Source organism: Ovis aries, chromosome 8 (genome assembly GCF_016772045.2).
Source record: "Ovis aries strain OAR_USU_Benz2616 breed Rambouillet chromosome 8, ARS-UI_Ramb_v3.0, whole genome shotgun sequence".
NCBI classification, from domain to species: domain Eukaryota; kingdom Metazoa; phylum Chordata; class Mammalia; order Artiodactyla; family Bovidae; genus Ovis; species Ovis aries.
In genome coordinates this window covers 61,239,305-61,260,439 of record NC_056061.1, presented here as the reverse complement: position 1 = coordinate 61,260,439, position 21,135 = coordinate 61,239,305, and the positions used below count along the sequence as shown (strand labels likewise).

Here is a 21,135-nt window from a genome sequence, read left to right as displayed (position 1 = left end):
GTGCATTTTAAAGTTTGACAAGCACAGGCCTGGAGAAGCCTGCAGGAGCTCCCATGTATGTCTTCCAACTCTTCTCCTTCCCTCCACTCTTACTCTTGTTCATCCCGTTCCAGACCTGGCCTTGCTATTCCCAGCCTTTTTTGGCTCCCTCTCTCTACCTGGAATGCCTTTTTAGAGACGACCCCATCTAAAGATGACAGCACCTTTAGGATTGACTGGTTTGATCTCCTTGTAGTCCAAGGGACTCTCAAGAGTCTTCCCTAGGACCACAATTAGAAAGCATCAATTCTTCAGCACCCAGCCTTCGTTATGGTCCAATTCTTAGATCCATACATGTCTATGGGAAAACCATAGCTTTGACTATATGGAACTTTGTTGGCAAAGTGATGTCTCTGCTTTTTAATGTGCTGTTTAGGTTTACTTTGCTCACGGCTATTTTCTCTTATGCAGAGAACGGTTGGTGCATAGTAGGCAGTAAATAAACATTTGCTGAAACAATAAATATCTGGACTTTTGGTACAAGATAGGTCATTTTTTGTTATTGATTCAATTATTTTCTCTAGTAAACACTCAGGCTACTGTTGACTATTGCATAGTATTTTATAAATTCACTCTTCATAATTTTCCCACTTGGGTTATTTTTTCTTCCCTCTCATCCCATCTCCCCTCCTTTCTCACTGGAATAGCCATGGGTTATTTTCCATTATACACTACACTTCTACCAAATTTTCCAAAACATGAAATAACATAGGCTTTATGGAGAAGGAAATGGCAATCCACTCCATTGTTCTTGCTTGGAGAATCCCTGGGACAGAGGAGCCTGGTAGGAGGCCGTCTGTGGGGTCGCACAGAGTCGGACATGACTGAAGCAACTTAGCAGTAGCAGTATAGTTATTTTATTGTATAGCCGTTACTGGCTAGAACTTCTGAACTTAAAGTTTTTGAAATCTAAGAAACTTTTAAAACTCGGATTCTACTATAAAATCTTGGCAGTATACTCAGCACAGATGGAGCAACATTTCAAGCTTTGCTTATAAACTAATGACCTTATCTTTTTATCTGTGAGACCTCTTTGCTCTTAATGAGCCAAGAAAGATCCTAAAATATAGTTAAGTACCAGTGAGCTCTGGTTAGTTCTTCCTTACAGAGAAGCTTCTCTTTATAGCTGTCCCTAGAAAAAATATATATATTTAATATGTGTATATGATATGTATGAAAAGGCCATTTTAAATTGAAGTTCTTGAGTCATTTGTTTCAAAATAAATTTAAATCTGCTTCAGTGTGGTCGAAAGCAGGCCTTTCTTCAAAAGCCACAGTATTCTTGCCAAGTCTTCTGAACAGAGTATTTCCTCAAGAGTCTCTGACTTTCTTTTTTCGCAGCTACTTTAGCTTGGGGATTTGCAGTCTCAGTGGGTCTTCAGGTCCAACCTCCGTGCCTCGGCTCCCTTTTGCTATCATTTATGACCTTCCTCCCCTGACCTCTTGTTGCCACCTCATTATCCCACTGTTCATTCTGCCAAAAACTTTCCTACATGGTCAGTTTGTATTTTTGGAAATAAAGATAAGCCAAACCATCTAATTTAATATGAATTCAGTATCAGTGGTTTTTAAAATGGACAAATGTGGACATAAACATTATAAAGTTCATCAGGAAATTTACTCCAGGGATACTCGCTGGCCAAGTCTGCTAGCGGTGCCTGATAGTAGAAAAGTTGTTACTTCTGATCCCAGGGCACAGGTTTCAATACTGTCTCCTTCAGATCATTGTCTCAGCTTTTTCAAAAGTTGAAATATTGGTGATGGCAAGTCTGTTCAATTAGTTATCTTTCACTGAAGGCAAGTTAAAGCAAAGGCTGGTTCACTTGACTACCACAGTTTCTTTTAAAAAATATTTATTTACTTTTATTATTTATTTGGCTGCAACTGGGTCTTAGTTGTGGCATGTGGGCTCTTTTCCTTGCAAAGTCTAGTTGCAGAATGTGGGATCTAGTTCCCTGACCAGGGATGGAATTTGGGCTCTCTGCACAGGGAGCATGGAGTCTTAGCCTCTGAACTCCCAAAGAATAGTTTTTAAAAAGTGACATTATGTTGGTCTAGACAGTGTTTTCCCCATGTGCTTTACTCCCTACCACTTTATCTGCAAACTCATAAACAATGTAAAGTAGGCATTAGTTAGGGGACTTTGTTGGGAACATTTGAAGGACAAAGAATTTGAGATAGAAAGAGATTGTGACATAGTATTAAAGGAAGAGGAAGGACATGAAATTAAGTCTCTGGACTCTCAATCAAACATATTCATTAGAGTTTTCTGGGTCCATCAGTGCTTCACCAGGATTAGAATGAAACAATTCTGAGGGGATGAGATCTTGGGCTAATGTGTGTATGTGAGTATACACACATTTTAAAGAAAAATACCACTACAGAGAAGGGACCAATCATGTCCCATCCTCTGCTACTATAGCCTTTCACTTATAAAGCTGAAGGGTAGGATGGTATAATGTTAGAAAATAAGAAGGTTAGGGGATGAGGACCTACTATTTCTTCCTATCTCTACTACAGAGCATTAGTTCTAGGATTACAGTAGATGCTCAATTATCACTGTAAATGGCATGGACAATTGTATATTGTGTTTTGGGACTCTTTCTCTGAGTTATGTTATACTAACACATATATATGGAATTTAGAAAGATGGTAATGCTAACCCTGTATGCAAGACAGCAAAAGAGACACAGATGTATAGAACAGACTTTTTGATTCTGTGGGAGAAGGAGAGGGTGGGATGATTTGGGAGAATGGCATTGAAACACATATACTATCATGTAAGAAACGAATCTAGGTTCTATACAGGATACAGGATGCTTGGGGCTGGTGCACTGGGATGACCCAGAGAGATGATATGGGGAGGGTGGTGGGAGGGGGGTTCAGGATTGGGAACTCATGTACACCCGTGGTGGATTCATGTCAATGTATGGCAAAACCAATACAGTATTGTAAAGTAAAAAAAATAATAAAATAAAATAAAAAAGAAAAGATTCTCAAGGTCACTAATCATGAAAGAAATGCAAGTCAAAACCACAAGAAGAGATCACCTCTGACACATTAGGATAGTTACTATCAAAAAAGGACTATTTTTAAGATGTTTACTGGACATTAGTATAGGACACTTAAAATGGTTAAAATGGTAAATTCATGTTGTGCTTTTTAAAATAAAAATAAAACCAAGTCTTGAAATAATAAAAAAATAAATAAAATAAAATTTCTACTGTTTTTTCTAAAGAAATTCTCACACATTTTTTCTTTTGAAGTAAAATTAAAGTGAATGGGAGCAGAGAAATGCTGGTATCTTCATTTTCTAACTGAATAAGTCAAAGAAAACACTGGCGTCAGTCCATGGCTTTCAGACAAAGTGGGCTTCAGAGGAGCCAGAAAGACTGTAACAACTTATTTCATCCTTCTCAGGGCCCACGTTGCAACTCCAGGGGGCGCCCTTCACATACTAGTCTAGGTCAATGGCACCATGTGGGTGGTGGGTGCATCTCTTTCCAAGAATCCAGTGTGTCCGTTCTTTGCCACGACTCTCAGGTCATGCTTAACTCTGTTCGTACTTGAAAGCACTTACTTTAAAAAATAATTTTAAAAGGAGAGGTTTCCCTTTCCTTTAGCTTTTAGCAAAACTGGTTTCCTGAGCAGACCATTAGCTGTGATTCCAACCTACTATTTTGGAAAGTAAAGAGTCCAAGAAGGAAACACAGAGATAGCCCCTTCCATTAAAAAAGCCACTCTAAAGACAACTCAAATAAAGAATTCCCCTAAGAAGGGAAAATTTTCTAGAGGTGAGATTGCCAATCACCTTTTCTTTCTAAATCCTAACCACTTTAAGGAGAAGGCAATGGCACCCCACTCCAGTACTCCTGCCTGGCAAATCCCGTGGACAGAGGACCCTGATGGGCTGCCATCCATTGGGTCGCGAAGAGTCGGACACAACTGAGCGACTTCACTTTCACGTTTCACTTTCATGCATTGGGGAAGGAAATGGCAACCCATTCCAGTGTTCTTGCCTGGAGAATCCCAGGGACGGGGGAGCCTGGTGGACTGCCGTCTAGGGGGTAGCACTGAGTAGGACACGACTGAAGCGACTTAGCAGCAGCAGCAGCAACCACTTTAAAGTGACACTTCCTCTAGTTGAGTTTTCTATTGATAAGTTAGATAAACATGGATCATTTCAATTATTTGGAACATGTAGTGTTAAATCTGTTCACTGTTATTTTCCTAAATACATTCTTACAAGTACCTATTTCAGTCCAGTGAGAATATACTTCTCCAAAACTATGATGCAAGTACTCTTTCCTTACTTTGTTATTTTTTTAACATGTTATTAAAAAAAAAATCCAGTATTTTAAAATGGAAATCCACTCGTGTGACACCAGTGCACAAACATTTCTGATGGTTCCTCATCTTCAGCTGAGTAGATCCAGAGGCCTCACAGTGACATACAGGATCTGTCTCCAGGACCTCTCAGCTCCTCCTCCACGTCCCTGGGCCTCTGCACACTCCCCTCCCTCTGCCCCTTGGGCTGTCCAGGTCACCTTCTGCTTTAGGACACTCTTCTGCAGGGCCTGGCAATGCCCACTTCTCAGGAAAGCTTTGGCAGTTCTAGTTAACATCTGTACCACTGCCTCTACCTCTCCCATCTTTACCCCATCCTTGTAGGCACCCTGCCTGATTTCTTCCTCAGTAGAGTTTCTTCCATTGTCCTCTTTAAAATGAAGATGTACAAGATCTTTGCAATGAAGATGTATAAAATTAAAAGTACAAGATTTGTATTATTTACCATCCTTTCCCCCACCATCATATCCCACTAGAATCTAAGTTCTGTTAGGATAGGAATTTTGTTTGTTTTATTCTCTGCTGTTTTCCTAATGTGTAGAAGAGTATACAGACTTATAAGACTCAATATCCATTTTTGTTGGGTAAATCACATTAGAAAATCATGTAGTTGTAGAATATTATGTGCTATAAATTCTGGATTAACCAGGCTCATATTACAAGCAAAATGCCACACAATTTTTCTTTCTCTAATCATTAATTTATAAGCAGACATTAGAAATCTTGGTATAGTACTACTATTTAACTCTGCTCTATGTAATGACAATGGGTATGGATAAGATTCAGAAGCTGTGGATTTTTAGGGAAGTCACTGAATTTCCTTCCAGTGGATGGTTTACTTTAAAAATGAACCCAGGAAAAAATCTTTTTATTTTAAAAACAAAGAGGTTGCTAAAGGGGTCACAATACATTTTTAATTTTCCTGTGATAAAACAATAAACTAAATGATAGAGCCTGAACAAACGCTCACCTGTCTCTAAGTTCTCAGGAAAGTTTGATACCAAAGTCCCCCTGGACAGCCTCTCAGAACCTCTACAGAGCTCACCAAAGCACAATAACACACTGCTTTCAGCCTTCCCCCCATGCCTTTTTACCCCTTTTTAGCTGTTTATAGTTACCAGCATCACCCTCTGACCCCAGATACACATAGCTCCCACCATAATTGATATCCCCCCCTGGAGGGGTACATTTGTTACAATCAATGAACCTACACTGACACATCATTATCACCCAAAGTTCCAATTTTACATTACATTCACTTGGTGATGCACATTCTGGCTTTGGACAAATTTATAATGACATGTATCTACCATTATAGGATCACACAACGCAGCTTTACTGGCTAAGCTCCTTTTTTATGTTTATGGTTTTTCTATTATAATAGTAATACACGCATCACAGACATACAGACAGACATACAGTTCCAACCAGGGTTTGGACTTGCACCCCATGCAGCGGAAGCATGGAGTCTTAACCCCTGGACCACCAGGGAAGTTTGCAAAAGAGTAAAAAAATTAATAAAAGTAATGCATGTAGATGGTAGGAGAGCTGTAAAATGCAGGAACATATGATGAATCAAGTAAAGTTAAATTTTTTCCCTACTGCTAAATTTTCCCCTACACACACATATGCAATCTTTTATGTTTGGCAAAACACAGTATATGTGTAGCTCTTTATATGGTTTTACATTAGCAGAATCTTCCTTTATTTGAGACACTTTAGGACACTTAGAGCTATTAAACATTTCTCCTTTTCTTTTCTCCAAATACTGAAAATAAACTAACTGGCTGTGCAAAAAAAAAAAAACAACAACAAAAAAACAAAAAAAAAAACCCAAAAAAACAACCCTGCTTATATACCTTTATTCTCTTAGGATTAAAACCTTGTGCTTTTTGGGTCCCAGTTGAGAAGAATGGAACAAAATAGAGATCTTGAACTTGGAAATGGGCAGTTGTCTTTTAGTCTAATGAAAGCTGCAGTCTCTTGAAATAATTGAAAAACCTCTTGTACTACCTCAAGGGGGTATCTGGGGAGGAGGAAGTTTGTGTGTGTAAATGTGTTCAACCACGCATGTGTGTCTGTGTGTGTATTACATCTAACAATTCTGAGAACCCAAGGAAGTTCCACAGTGTTTTGTTCCACATTGTTTTATAGCATTTGTGCAACAAGCCCTCTCCCATCTCTGGTGCAACAGGCTCTTAGCGTTTGTTCTGGAAAGCTTCCATTTGCCATGGAACCACAAACCTCAGTTACTTGACTTTCATATTGTTTTGCAACCTCAATGCTATTTCATGGGCTGTGTGTCAATGGGTGGCACTTTTCACCTATGACACAAGGCACAGAAGTAACATGTATTCTGCAAAGGGAATCACTGATCTCAGAAAGTTCATTCATTTGAGGGAAGGTGACTCTGTGAGAGAGTTCAACAAAAACCCAACTTATCTCCAAGAAGTAGCAATCAGAGTAGCGTAGCAGTTGGTTAGCCCAAGGCACAGCTTCTGTTGAAAATACCCCTCCATTTACAACTAGTTCACCACCAGAGTAAGTGTTCCAATTTTGACACTTGTCAGGTGTAGGTTTTAGTAAAGCAAACAACTACAAAAATCTTGGTATCCTCAGAAACCAGAAAACTACCTAAAGTCTCTTTGATTGCAAAATGAGTGCATAGTCTTTGTTGAACACTTGGAAAACATAAAGAGACAAAAGGAAGGAAATAAAAATCATCTATGATCCCATCATCCAGGCAGCCAAAAGTGCTTCTTGAGTAGAGGGAAATTATAATTCTCTCATTTGACTCAGTTCTGATATTGAGCAATGGTGATCTTCCTATCATCACCTGGACATACTTCATACTGAAGGAAACTGCTAAAAAGAGCAAAATGAAAATGCTTTTTGCTTCATTCCTAAAGCAAGTGTGAGCAAACCCACAGAAACAACATATGAGGGTTAAGTTTAGAATCACTATGCTGTGTGATTTCATAGTGACGGGCTAACCTGTTGATTTTTCACAATTAGAAGCCTTAACTATAATTTTCATATCATAACTTTTATTTTAGAACTTAATGTAACTTCAGATCTGTAAAAAAGATAGATGTGTATTGTTTTAGTAAAAGAAGAAATGGAAATTAATTATCTCAACAGAAAAGAGTATTTATGAACTGGAGTTTTGTTTATGGTTCCACTGTGGGTAGGGAGGCATTTCCTAGGATCATTCGTGGGACATTTAATTCTAAGTGCAAAACAAAGAATAACTATAAATTTGTTTTATGCAACAAATCCATCAACTCATGTATGTTTACTGAAAATGAAAAAATGAAATAGACCTGCTTTATTACTACTGTTATAAATTGGATGATTTGATTACATAAATGTATTGTGATCTTCATTAAAGTCTGTTAAAAGAAATGTTGTTTGTATTGAGTTGAATGATTAATTATACATTCCAGCTTTTACTTAATGATAATTATCAGGTGTTAAATTATTTCTGGGACTTTCATACACAGCTGGTGGGAAAGTAAATTGGTACAGTCACTATGGAAAATTATTTGACAAAATCAGTTAAAGTTCAACATATATATACTCTATGACGCACCAGTTGCAATTCTAGGTTAAGTACTCAAGAGAAAATGTGTAATTTTGTGCACAAGAATATTTGCAGCTGCATTATTAATATCTGTAATAGTCCCAAACTAGGGATAGCCAAATGTTCATTACCTCTAGAAATAATATGCACATGCCCATACACATGCTCTGGAATACTCTACAGAAGCGCTCAGAAATCTTTTTCTGTAATATGTTCAGTTCAGTTCAGTCGCTCAGTCGTGTCCAACTCTGCGACCCCATGAATTGCAGCACACCAGGCCTCCCTGTCCATCACCAACTCCCAGAGTTCACTCAAACTCACGTCCATTGAGTCGGTGATGCCATCCAGCCATCTCATCCTCTGTCGTCCCCTTCTCCTCCTGCCCCCAATCCTTCCCAGATCAGAGTCTTTTCCAGTGAGTCAACTCTCCGCATGAGGTGGCCAAAGTACTGGAGTTTCAGCTTCAGCACCAGTCCTTCCAAAGAACACCCAGGGCTGATCTCCTTTAGAATGGATTGGTTAGATGTCCTTGCAGTCCAAGGGACTCTCAAGAGTCTTTTCCAACACCACAGTTCAAAAGCATCAATTCTTCGGCACTCAGCTTTCTTCATAGTCCAACTCTCACATCCATACATGACTACTGGAAAAACCGTAGCCTTGACTAGACAGACCTTTGTTGGCAAAGTAATGTCTCTGCTTTTGAATATGCTATCTAGGTTGGTCATAACTTTCCTTCCAAGGAGTAAGCGTCTTTTAATTTCATGGCTGCAATCACCATCTGCAGTGATTTTGGAGCCCAGAAAAATAAAGTCTGACACTGTTTCCCCATCTATTTCCCATAAAGTGATAGGACCAGATGCCATGATCTTTGTTTTCTGAATATTGAGCTTTAAGCCAACTTTTCCACTCTCCACTTTCACTTTCATCAAGAGGCTCTTTAGCTCCTCTTCACTTTCTGCCATAAGGGTGGTGTCATCTGCGTATCTGAGGTTATTGATATTTCTCCCAGCAATATTGATTCCAGCTTGTGCTTCTTCCAGCTCAACATTTCTCATGATATATGCATAGAAGTTAAATAAGCATGGTGACAATATACAGCCTTGACGTACTCCTTTTCCTATTTGGAACCAGTCTGTTGTTCCATGTCTAGTTCTAACTGTTGCTTCCTGACCTGCATATTGGAAATCATATGTTGTCTAACACAACTATTCAATTCTACCAAGGCAGTGTAGAAACAGCCTTAGACAATATATAAATGATAGGGCATGGTCGTATTCTACTAAAACTGTGTATACAAACAAGTGATGGGCCAATCTTAGCCCATAGGTTGTTATTTGCTGACCTCTACTCTATAGCAAAAGAAACAGAAAAGGAATGAACTACAGCTATATGCGGCAGAATGGATGAATTTACAGACAATGCTGAATTAAAGAAGGTGATGAAAAAAAATATGCTCTCTGATTCTATTTTTTAAAATTTCATGTCAATGTATGGCAAAACCAATACAGTACTGTAAAGCAAAATAAAGTAAAAATAAAAATTTTTTAAAAAATTTCAAAGTTAGGGGATGGTGATGGAAGTCAGTGAGTCTGGATCTATGGGAGATGATGTCTGGGAGGTGGTATGAGGGAAGCTGTCTACATTGATCTGTGTGGTTTTACATGGATGTGTTACTTTTGTAAGAATGAAGTGTCCGTCTAAAAACTGGATATTTATCAGAATTTAGCTAACCTTCAATAAAAATGTAAGAAAAGAATTTTCTACCTAAATAAGTCAATAGCTAAATAAACTAACAGCAGAGGAACCAGAAGTGCTAGTCAATATACAAACTACAATTTCAATTGTTGAGGAATAGCAAGCTATTGATATATATAAGCTTGTACACATGTGCACAGGTTAGTTTCCATTTACCAATGCTAAATTAATTGAAAAGTTGCTTTTTTAAAGACACTCACATTTGAAATGAATCTTCCAAGAAGTTTTTCCTACAAGAATGCAAAGAAAATTGACACTCAAACTGTTTCTTTTCAAAAAAATAAATCAGATACTACTCCATTTCTAACAGTATAATTGTTACAGGGAAAAATCCTTCACTTATTGTAATGGCTTAAAATTTCATACAACTCTGTGTAGTTACAAGTTTGAGACCTGACCCTGAACTTTAGGAGTCCAGATGGTGGACTAGGTTGAGAGAAATTACTGGCCCCTTCTCAAAGCTACTTTCAGCCTTAAACTACTATGAAAGCAACGTATGAAAAAAGTAATCTCCTTCAAATACAGATTTGCTTTAGGCTCTGGGATGACCAAGTTCCAAATGTCTCCTAAACTATCCCCAACATGATCCTATTCATTCATATACTGTTGCCCAAAACCATATTGGCATTTCATTATCGATCATCTTATAAACACGATCCATGAAAGAAGTCTCGTACAAAAAATACACACATAAAATAACAGATAAAGTAAAGGTAATTTTTCCAATGACTGCCTGGTGGAAGTAATTATTAACAAACCTGTTCTATAAAGAAAGTAGTAATTTGGAAATAGGATGTTAAACTCTTCCTGAGAAATGTGGAAAATGTACTTTTGAATTCAATATGTACTTCCAAAATGTTCAACTATGTTTTCCAAGTATTAAATTTTCTAAAAGAAGATAAAATATTCAAATGCATTTTGTTGACACTGCCATATAATTTTATGGTTTTTAAAACATTTTCCAGCTCTACTGAGGTAAGGTTTTAAAATATGCATTTAGGTATGCATTTAGGCTGCACAATATAATCTTTAAAAGGTTTACAACCTGGTGTTTTAATATATGTGTGTGTGTTCAGTTTTGTCTGAGTCTGTGTGAAATGGTTACTACAGTGAAATTAATTACCACATCCATCACCTGACAAAGTTACCATTTTTGTTTTGTGGTAAGAATACAAGATCTCCTGTCTTAGGAAATTTCAAGTATTTATAGTAGCTTTATTAACCATACTCACTATGCTAAACAATAGAACACTGTGACTTATTAATCTCATAACCAGAAGTTTGTATTGATGGAAGAAATTTTCACATATTGAGGTATGAGGAAGTCATTCTGGCTTATGCATAATTCACCTTGAACTTTGAGCTAACCAAAACAGCTTGTTTGTGGCCTATTTGTTTGAACCATTAAAGAAAAGAAAGCATTTAAAAATCAAAATGGAGTAACTGTGATTCAGGCATCCAAAATGGAAGTAGGTGGCCATGGTGGATGTGGTTTCAGACACATTCTTGTATCACTGAGAATGTGAATATTCTGAACTGTATCACAGTCAAGGACATTACTAGCTGTTCTCAAAACAATATTTGCTAGCAAATGCCAGCTGCAACCTTATGGTCTCAAGGTCTACCCTTGTAACTGTGCAACCATTTCAGACCCCAACAAATCTTTGCTTAATATGCACCTTTAGTGCCTGAACATGTGCTCAATTGTGTTCAACTCTCTGTGACTCCATGGACTGTATATAGCCTTCCAGGTTCATCTGCCCATGGGATTCTCCAGGCAAGAATACTGGAGTGGGTTGCCATTTCCTACTTCAGGTGATCTTCCTGACCCAGAGATTAAACCTATATCTCTTGCATCTCCTGCATTGGCAGGTGGATTCTTCAGCACTGCACCTCATAGGAAGCCCCAATAAGCACCCTTACTTTGTGCCTGCTTCAATCCTAATATTTGGCAAATGACTTACGTAATTTCATGGGTTTTGTATTTATAACCCACCCTGCATTTTGTAGTCCGGCAGAATACAATTCAAGTACTTCTTGAATCTGCAATACAATTTTAGGAGGAAGCTTGGTATGGGAAATCTTTTCATATGCTTACTACACACAATGCAAAAACCCTCAGATTTTTAGTTTATGATTATCACTGAAATATGAAAATACTGATATTCCCCAATCTTATCAAGTTCTATACTCTGTTAGCATTTCTGGTATTATTTTCTTATACTTAAAAATGTGACAACCACTTTCAGAAATAAGTTTTATACTGTGTTACATAGAATTAGAACCTTCAGAGTCCAGAATTTAGTTAAAGATAAAAAGGATGATATATAAGATATCATAATGTTAACTATCTCATTAAGCTGCAAGTAATAAAAATTTTTAAATTTTGACTGCAAACCGAAAGTATTAAACTCATGCATGGTTGACTACCCAAAATTCAGCAAAACTTAATTCTTTGCATTTGTTTATTATTGTATATAACCTATCTTTAGATTGCCTTTAAGATTTTTGGAGCAAAAAAATCAGTAATTACTTTTTTGATAGTGTTCAAGTTAGCCTCACAAAAGTTGAAAACTTGCATTGATCTGTCAGTGTGCAAGCTTTGGGCTTATGGAAACTGTGCTTTCTTTACCAGCAGTTAGCTATCTCATCGGGACTGATCTTTTGGGAAGTTGATAAAAATATCTCTTGGCATTTAGATATGACAAAATGTTATAGCTCAAAGATATAATTGGAGCAAATATTTATTTTATCTAAAATTATCTTTTTTATAATATAAATCAGTTTGTCTCATTTTTTGATAACTTCCCTATTTGTGAGTGTTTATAATCGATACATATTAGTAAACATATACTTATATTTATATACTTATACCACCACAAGAAAGAGCAGCCCCCATTTGTCACAACTAGAGAAAAGCTTGCATAGCAATGAAGACTCAGTATAGCCAAAAACAAATGAAAAACAAACAAAAATCTCTAAAAAAGTATATAATCTATAAAAAAATATTTACAGTGGAATACTATTAAAAGCTGTATTTCTTCCAATAAAAAGCCCAACATTATTTTTGGGTCGAGACAGAAATGACATTGTCTCTGGACAAATGGTGGTGATAGAGATTTTACCTAGAGATGCACTACTACATCAACTTTCACAGGAATCCTAGCAGAGGGCTGGGCATACCACAGTGCTCAGGAAATATCTGATAATTACCTATTCTTATAGGTAGGTTCTAATTGCCTATTTGCGGAGAACTATCCACAAGGTCAGGAGGGGCGGTGGTGAGGAGATACCCCTCTTCCAAGGTAAGGAACAGTGGCTGTGCTTGGCTGGAGCAGCCGTGAAGAGATACGTCAAGTCCAAGGTAAGAGAAACCCAAGTAAGGCGGTAGGTGTTGCGAGAGGGCATCAGAGAGCAGACACACTGAAACCATAATCACGGAAAACTAGTCAATCTAATCGTATGGACCACATTGAGTTAGCCTTGTCTAACTCAATGAAACTAAGCCATGCCCTGTGGGGCCACTCAAGATGGATGGGTCATGGTGAAGAGGTCTGACAGAATGTGGTCCACTGGAGAAGGGAATGGCAAACCACTTCAGTATTCTTGCCTTGAGAACCACATGAGCAGTATGAAAAGGCAAAATGATAGGATACTGAAAGAGGAACTCCCCAGGTAGGTAGGTGCCCAATATGCTACTGGAGATCAGTGGAGAAATAACTCCAGAAAGAAGGAAGGGATGGAGCCAAAGTAAAAACAATAACCAGCTGTGGATGTGACTGGTGATAGAAGCAAGGTCCGATGCTGTAAAGAGCAATATTGCATAGGAACCTGGAATGTTAGGTCCATGAATCAAGGCAAATTGGCAGTGGTCAAACAGGAGATGGCAAGAGTGAATGTCGACATTCTAGGAATCAGCGAACTAAAATGGACTGGAATGGGTGAATTTCACTCAGATGACCATTATATCTACTAATGTGGGCAGGAATCCCTTAGAAGAAATGGAGTAGCCATCATGGTCAACAAGAGTCTGAAATTCAGTACTTGGATGCAATCTCAAAAACGACAGAATGATCTCTGTTCGTTTCCAAAGTAAACCATTCAATATCACAGTAATCCAAGTCTATGCCCCAACCAGTAACGCTGAAGAAGCTCAAGTTGAACGGTTCTATGAAAGCCTACAAGACCTTTTAGAACTAACACCCAGAAAAGATGTCCTTTTCATTATAGGGGACTGAAATGCAAAAGTAGGAAGTCAAGACACACCTGGGGTAACAGACAAATTTGGCCTTTGAATACGGAATGAAGCAGGGCAAAGGCTAATAGAGTTTTGCCAAGAGAACACACTGGTCATAGCAAACACCCTCTTCGAACAACACAAGAGAAGACTCTACACATGGACATCACCAGATGGTCAACACCAAAATCAGATTGATTATATTTTTTGCAGCCAAAGATGGAGAAGCTCTATACAGTCAGCAAAAACAAGACCAGGAGCTGACTGTGGCTCAGATCATAAACTCCTTATTGCCAAATTCAGACATAAGTTGAAGAAAGTAGGGAAAACCACTAGACTATTCAAGTAGGACCTAAATCAAATTCCTTATGATTATACAGTAGAAGTGAGAAATAGATTTAAGGGACTAGATCTGATAGATAGAGTGCCTGATGAACTATGGACAGAGGTTCGTGACATTGTACAGGAGACAGAGATCAAGACCATCCCCATGGAAAAGAAATGCAAAAAAGCAAAATGGCTGTCTGGGGAGGCCTTAAAAATAGCTGTGAAAAGAAGAGAAGCGAAAAGCAAAGGAGAAAAGGAATGATATAAGCATCTGAATGCAGAGTTCCAAAGAATAGCAAGGAGAGATAAGAAAGCCTTCCTCAGCGATCAATGCAAAGAAATAGAGGAAAACAACAGAATGGGAAAGTCTAGAGATCTCTTCAGGAAAATTAGAGATACCAAGGGAACATTTCATGCAAAGATGGGCTCGATAAAGGACAGAAAGGATATGGACCTAAGAGAAGCAGAAGATATTAAGAAGAGGTGGCAAGAATACATGGAAGAACTGTACAAAAAAGATCTTCACGACCCAGATAATCACGATGGTGTGATCACTCATCTAGAGCCAGACATCCTGGAATGTGAAGTCATGTGGGCCTTAGAAAGCATCACTACAAACAAAGCTAGTGGAGATGATGGAATTCCAGTTGAGCTGTTTCAAATCCTGAAAGATGATGCTGTGAAAGTGCTGCACTCAATATGCCAGCAAATTTGGAAAACTCAGCAGTGGCCACAGGACTGGAAAAGGCCCGTTTTCATTCCAATCCCAAAGAAAGGCAATGCCAAAGAATGCTCAAACTACCGCACAATTGCACTCATCTCACATGCTCCTAAAGTAATGCTCAAAATTCTCCAAGACAGGCTTCAGCAATACGTGAACCATGAACTTCCAGATGTTCAAGCTGGTTTTAGAAAAGGCAGAGGAACCAGAGATAAAATTGCCAACATCTGCTGGATCATCAAAAAAGCAAGAGAGTTCCAGGAAAACATCTATTTCTGCTTTATTGACTATGCCAAATCCTTTGACTGTGTGGATCACAATAAACTGTGGAAAATTCTGAAAGAGATGGGACTACCAGACCACCTGACCTGCCTCTTGAGAAATCTGTATGCAGGTCAGGAAGCAACAGTTAGAACTGGACATGGAACAACAGACTGGTTCCAAATAGGAAAAGGAGTACGTCAAGGCTGTATATTGTCACCCTGCTTATTTAACTTCTATGCAGAGTACATCATGAGAAACGCTGGGCTGGAAGAAGCACAAGCTGGAATCAAGATTGCCAGGAGAAATATCAACAACCTCAGATATGCAGATGACACCACCTGCATATTTTGGGTAAACTCCGGGTGTTGGTGATGGTCAGGGAGGCCTGGTGTGCTGCAGTTCATGGGGTTGCAAAGAGTCAGACACGACTGAGCGACTGAACTGAACTGATGCACTTTACATCCTCTAATCCAGAGTAATATGCTTGGGCAACTGCCACTTAGTTTGCTTAAGAGCTGACCTATTCTTTGGCTGAGTTAGCAGAGGGTTTTAAATGCCATACCCATCAGCATTTGACACATCTGGCCTACACTTTACCGATGATTATGCTATTTTGACAAATGCATCGGCAGATATCCATTCAGCAAATATTAAGCTCTGATGAGGGGCTAAGTGACTGGACACTGTTCCAGATGCTGAACACTGTTCCAGTAGATAAACTAATTCCTTGCTTTCATGATATTTACATTTACATTCTGTTTAAAAGGATGGGTGGTACCATGAGGCTGGGAGAGAATGATAAACAAACAAACATAAAATATGTCATCTGATGACAGGCACATTGAAAAATAAAACAAACCAAGGCCCTGGGTGAGTGATGAGGAGAATGCCTTCTTTACCATTCCTTGGGAATGTCCAAGTTTCAATTTTTCATCTTCTAAGAGTTAGAAAATATCATCCTTGGACATGGTAGCGGTTTAGCTGCTAAGCTGTGTCCAATTCTTGTGACCCCCATGACTGTAGCCACCAGGCTCTTCTGTCCATAAGATTTCCCAGGCAAGACTACTGGACTGGGTTGCCATTTTCTTCTCCAGGGGATCTTCCCTACCCAGGGATTGAGCCTGCGTCTCCTGTACTACAGGCAGATTTTTACCAACTGAGCCACCAGGGAAGCATATGCATATAGGAAGAGTGAGATGACATACTCCCACAATAAGAATGAACTGCTTCGTAAGTGTAAGTCAAAATTAATTTAAATTCCCAAAGTTTTTAATCTTGGTAAGTCAAAGCTAAGCAACTTGAAAATCTGTCTTTGAGTATAGACCTTCAGTTTTGCAAAGTTAAGTACAAATAAAATAGTCCTTACACTAATCTTTCTTTAATAACCTATGAAGATGATTTCTAGATTGCAAACGTGTTCTTGAAAATATCTGTTTACTTGAGCAAGCTGAAACAGAAAACATGCCAAAGCTGTTGGTCTGCATCACTCAGTTGTGTCCGACTCTTTGTGACCCCCATGGACTGTAGCCTACCAGGCTCCTCTGTCCATGGGATTTTCCAGGCAATAGCACTGGAGTGGATTGCCATTTCCTTCTCCAGGGGACCTTCCCGACCCAGGGATCGAACCCGGCTCTCCCGCATTGTAGACAGACGCTTTACCATCTGAGCCACCAGCAAAGTCATAAAGAACACTACTAATATTAAATGAAATGAAAGCACTTAGAACATTTTAGCTATTGGTACTAATAAATTTATATTTCCAGAACCTCTAACAGTTTACTGAATGCTTTAATATTTATTATGCTATTTGATCCTTAACAAACCTAATAAGGTACATTATAATGTTATTATTACTTACTGTTCCATACTTGACTACTGGAAAAACCATACTTTTGACTAGATAGACCTTTGTTGCTAAAGTGAAAGTGAAAGTCACTCAGTCGTGTCCGACTCTTTGCAACCCCATGGACTATACAGTCCATGGAATTCTTCAGGCCAGAATACTGGAGTGGGTAGCCTTTCCTTTCTCCAGGGGATCTTCCCAAACCAGGGATCAAACCCAGGTCTCCCCTCATTGCAGGTGGATTCTTTACCAGCTGAGCCACAAGGGAAGCCTGTTGGTAAAGTAATGTCTCTATTTTTTAGTATGCTGTCTAAGTTGGTCATAGCTTTTCTTCCAAGGAGCAAGCATCTTTTAATTTCATGACTTCAGTCACCATTTGCAGCATTTTGGAGGCCCCCAAAGTAAATTCTGTCACTGTTTCCATTGTTTCCCCATCTATTTGCCATGAAACGATGGGACCAGATGCCATGATCTTAAGTTTTCTGAATGTTGATCTTAAGGCAACTTTTTCACTCTCCTCTTTCACTTTCATCACATTAGGTTAAAATGATTTAATTTCACAAGTATTTGGTGAATAGCTATATCAATACTGTCCAATAGAAGCGAGATATAGAATATTCTATAAAACTCTCTATCAAAGTTAAAAAATACTCTCTAACCAACTAAACAAAAGAGACCATGATGCTCTATCATTTGGCATTTCTGTTCTTTTTAGAGTGGGTGCTAACAGTGAAACTGTCTACAATAAAGCCTCAAAGTCCTTTCTAATTTATCCTGTCACACTCCTTGTGGCCTGAAACATGTCCTTCCTTCTTCACTCCTCAACTTCCCTGTATCTGGGCTTTTAAATATGGTCATGTATCCACCTAAAACGCTGCCTCTTTCTTGGTCTTTGCATAGATCAATCTATGTGTCGTCATATGCCAACTGCATGCACTCTCTTCATCTTCTGAAATCCCAACACACTTTATTCCTTTTATATCACTTGTCACTCTCAGGCTAGCATTGCATATTTTGTGGTTTGGAACTTGAATCTCTGCCTGGACTGGAAACCCTCTGCGCTTCACTGGCCTTTGCATTCCCAGTGCCTAGCACAGTACCTTGCACATAGCAGATGCTCAGTGAATATCTGCTAAATGAATATTAGATGATGCCTTTGAGGCACAACCGAATTTTGAAGAGTGTATTTAATATTTTAAAAAATTGCGCTCACATAATGGTTTATCTTTTCAATTGCTTTTCTAAACACTGTTCATGTCATCAATAAATAATTTACTATTTATTTAGTATATTATTGTTCATCAACAATTTACTTATTTTCAGTTGTTTATTACTTAATTTGTTAATTTATTAATGCATATGCTATATCTAGAGCATTATAGCAGGCAATGTCTCCTTACAGAACATCACATTCTGAATCACCAGGAAAACCTCTGGGCTTGAAGGAACAGATATTTTTATTGCTACTTGGCAGAAAAACTATAAATTGTAGTTTAAAAGATGAAACAATTTCTAAGAGCACCCAGGTAAATTTTCAGAAGTAGGACCAGAAAGCAAGTCTCCCTGTGGTCATGTTGAATGTTAGCAAAATATTGATTTTATGGTATTCTGTTGCTTTGAAAACTGATAATCACTTGAAATGATTTAATAAAAGATTTCAACCAGAAACATGACAATATGAACACCCCTTTCTAAGCCATCCATGGCAGGTAAGAAAATACATACTTCTGTGAAAATGGTATGATACCAATTAGCATGAAAGGAATCACACATGAAACAAAAGCAGAGCCACTGAAAATTCAAATTGTAAAATTATAAGGGAAAGAAAAGGCACCAAGTCTGATTGGGAACTCTTTTGAGAAACTTTCCCCCTCCAGCATTTAGCATGAGCGACTGCACTTTCACTTTTCACTTTCATGCATTGGAGAAGGAAATGGCAACCCACTCCAGTGTCCTTGCCTGGAGAATCCCAGGGACGGGGGAGCCTGGTGGGCTGCCGACTATGGGGTCACACAGAGTCGGACACGACTGACGCGACTCAGAAGCAGCAGAAAGAAGTTAGCAAATGAACTAAGAAGTGAATCAACATTGATCATTTTATGTAGTTTCTTCTTGGTTCTTTGTTCCTAATGTTTTCGTTATACTTTGAAAAATAAAATTCTTTGAGGAACTGGCCACACTTCCTGCATTAATTGTGCAATGAGAGATCAGTTCTCTCCCACTTCCTTCTTCCTTTAACATCAGTTCATTACCCATATTTAAGGTGCTTACTATATAGTGTGTACATCTTACTATATAGTGTATACTCTTTGATATAGTTGTATAAACTTTGAGGTCTATCTGAACTTGAGAGAAATCTTATGACTAAAATTTTTTAAGAAGGAGGGGGATTGGAGTTTGAAATTTCAAACTCCTTAAGGGTGAAGGAAAGAAGAAAGCAACATTTATAACCGTTTGGTGCTTAACATTGTCCACACTTGTCCCCATGACAGAATCATTTTACTATACAGTAGAAAATAACACAACATATACTCCAATAAAAATTAATTAAAATAATAAAATTGACTATTATGTACTTGAAAATAAAAGCCAAGATTTTGAGAACAAAAAAGTTAAAAGAGAACCTATATAAAACTGGAAAAGGATTAATTGATACAATCTTTTGGGAAAACCAAATTATTTGCAGTAATAATTTGCTACTGTTTGTAATAAAAGTGCTGCTGCTCCTGCTAAGTCGCTCAGTTGTGTCCGACTCTGTGTGACCCCATAGACGGCAGCCCACTAGGCTCCTCTGTCCCTGTGATTCTCCAGGCAAGAACACTGGAGTGGGTTGCCATTTCCTTCTCCAATGCATAAAAGTGAAAAGTCAAAGTAAGCTTGCTCAGTCGTGCCCAACTCTTGGCAACCCCATGGACTGCAGCCTACCAGGCTCCTCCGTCCATGGGATTTTCCAGGCAAGAGTACTGGAGTGGGCAACTACTGGTAAAAAGGAGTACATAGTTAGTACTCTGTAGCTACCTCTTCAGTACATCTTTATTTACCTTCATATCCAACACAAACTATTCCCCTGAACGTAGAAACCTAAGACCCATACATGACAATATGGATTTGCTCTCATTTAAAATTGTTTTGAACTTAGAATTTCAGTAACTTCAAGTGAATTTTACACTTATACCTCATTGAACTTAATGACCTAAAGTCTGAGTTTGATGAGGTTGGCTTGTGAGGTAAACAACAGAAAGCATAAAAATGGTATTTTCTAAATGATCTGGGGCATACCAATGGGACAGAGGAAAACTGCAAACCTGTGCCTGACTAGTGACATTCTTCCCTATTCCATCACAAACGTGCTGAAGCCAAAGCACAGCTGGGGTCCAGGCAGGAGCTCCAAACCTGGTGTGTGAGTGGATATAGCAGGGACCGTGGAGCAGGTGAGCCAAGAACTTGACAATTTAAAGCTATGAATGTCTCAGGTTGGCCTCCATTAGGGATCTCAATACTGGGGTGGTATGATGGTCAGGGGTGAAGTTTTGGAAATACAGGCTTTACTGATTTGATTTTCTTGTTTCAAAATTTTAATTTGTTCATAAAAATGTTATAACATGACTTGCAAAACCAGGAACTGCATTCATGACTTAGAAACACTTATAAAACTTAATAGTCCCTTTAAATAGCAGAAATTCCTATCCTTTATTGTTGAGGATAAAAAGTTTTCTCAAGATATGCTGCAAGAAACCATAAGGGCTGGTCACAGATTCCTCTCAAAGGAAGCAACAAATGAATTAAGACCTCAGACAGTGGTGAAGTGGAGCTTTATTGTTATTGTTGAGTTATATAGATGGCCTTTCTTGATAATATGCAAGATGTGGCCTCAGTTTTGGTGAGTTACATGTTCACACTGTGAGTTTCTCTTGTTTCTTTTAAAGGAATAAACCATTCAACTTGCCTTTTCATTATCTTCATGGTATTGCTGTGAAATGGTAGCCCTTCCACTTCAAGTGAACACACTATTGGAGGGT

At 38.4% G+C, this 21,135-nt stretch overlaps 1 protein-coding gene across 3 annotated transcripts in view; it reads right to left on the bottom strand.

Annotated features, from left to right (window-relative positions):
* The window catches only part of PDE7B (phosphodiesterase 7B), a 359,981-nt gene that overhangs the window by 229,771 nt on the left and 109,075 nt on the right, over positions 1-21,135 (bottom strand). The gene's annotated exons all lie outside the window — the stretch shown is intronic.